Below are 1,727 nucleotides of genomic sequence, written 5' to 3'. Positions count from 1 at the left end.
AGAGATAGATTGTAAAGATAATAGTAGGGTTAGGGTTAGGATTAGGGTCTGGGTCAGAGTCAGGGCCGGAAGTATGGTTAGAGGTGGGGTCATGGTCAGGGTCAAGATCAGAGTCAACGTCAAAGTCAGGGTCAGAATTAGGGACCAGGGTAGGGATCAGGGTTTAGGGTCAGGGCCAAAGTCTAGAGACAGGATTGCGGTTAGGATTAGAACCAGAGCTTTGTTCTCCTCAGGACCCACCCGAGAAGAGGCCATGGCTTGGAGCACCTGGTAGTTGTCCACAGTGAAGACCAGAGTTTCGTTGTCCTCAAGACTGACCTGGGGGGACGTGGCTGCGGGCCAGTGAGGAAGGTGAGGCAAAAGCTTCCTGTCTGCTCTCTGGGTGCTAAAGGGAGCTCTGCCATGGGCTTTACTTCACACGTTATATCCTGCAAGTCTTGTTTTACAAAAGCATCCCTTCCTCGAGGCTTTTGTTGCTCATCATCACAGCGTGTCATAACACATGATAAGATTTGGGTTTGCTTCAGCGGGGAGATCTTGGTACAGAGAAAGGAGAAATGCTTAGAGCCACCTCAGGACAGTTGGAATGAAAGCTGGAGATGGGCAGAGGCTGGAGGAAACATGTGCACCCCCTGTAAATGCTTTTATTCATGTTTTCATTACTCATTTTTCTTACAGTGTTAAATTAGTAAAAATAGTATTGAAAAACTGAAAAGTAGGCATATTAAAACTTGCAACATTATTTAAGTTTAAATATATTAATTGTACCTCATCAACATTTTTTATTTTGTTGAGAAAGTCAAAGGTTAATTGGCAGCATATTTTTAATAGTAGATAGAATAATGTCTGTTTTATAAACATTGACATCCTACATTACATGTGTGAACCCTGAAAATCTGAGACAGGTCTCAGATTTTTTAGAAAGTTTATTTTGTCAAGTTTGAGGATCCGCCTGTGATGCCTCCGCAGGAGGTCCCGACAACACGGGCCCATGGTGGTCGGGGCCCAGCTTGGTTTTACACACTTTAGGGAGACATGAGACATCAATCAATGTGTGAGAGATGTACCTTGGTTCACTCCAGAAAGGTGAGACAACTTGAAGAGAAGGCCAGACAGGGAGCTTCCAGGTCATAGGTACGTAAGAGACAAATGATTTCATTCTTTTGAGTTGCCAGTTACCCTCTCCCGATGCGGCACTCAGATACGCATTTCTCTCGGTGAGCAGACAGGTGACTCTCAGAGGGAGTCCTGTGTTGGAGACAAGCATTCTGACCTGTAGCTTATTGCAGGAGCTTTCAGGAAAGCATCAGTGGGAAATAATATCTAAATGACAAAAGGTATGAAATGGCTGTGATGAAAGATCTGATGAGAGTTAATTATACCACAATTGAAAAAGATATCTGATTTTTTTTTCTGTGGCATACAACATTTACAATAATAACTGGAATTATGACTCATAAGTCTATACCAGCACATAGCATGAATAAGGAGGACGTTGACAAATTTCCAGGAATTTTATATAATTTCTGAAAACATAATATTTTACCTATACAAATATAACACAGGGAAGGTTAGGCATCTCTTTTTATTTGTATATTTTGTATGGTTTTCCTTATAAAATATTACATCCTATTTTTCTTACAAAACATGCCCCACTTTTCTTACATACTTTGCATAGAGTTGTTTCTAGTTAGTCTATTATTTCTAGTAGTTTTTTTTTTTTTTTT

At 40.8% G+C, this 1,727-nt stretch overlaps 1 long non-coding RNA gene across 1 annotated transcript; it reads left to right on the top strand.

Annotated features, from left to right (window-relative positions):
• Positions 1 to 275: 275 nt before the first annotated feature.
• LOC113220830 lies at positions 276 to 1,281 on the top strand. Its single transcript, XR_003307534.1, has 3 exons — positions 276 to 351; positions 1,083 to 1,134; positions 1,226 to 1,281. It is a non-coding gene; the product is annotated as an uncharacterized LOC113220830 (long non-coding RNA).
• The last annotated feature ends 446 nt before the right edge of the window (positions 1,282 to 1,727 follow it).

Source organism: Piliocolobus tephrosceles, unplaced genomic scaffold (assembly GCF_002776525.5).
Source record: "Piliocolobus tephrosceles isolate RC106 unplaced genomic scaffold, ASM277652v3 unscaffolded_14261, whole genome shotgun sequence".
Classification (NCBI taxonomy): domain Eukaryota; kingdom Metazoa; phylum Chordata; class Mammalia; order Primates; family Cercopithecidae; genus Piliocolobus; species Piliocolobus tephrosceles.
The sequence above is the reverse complement of the archived record's forward strand: the minus strand, read 5'-3'. Positions and strand labels throughout refer to the sequence as shown.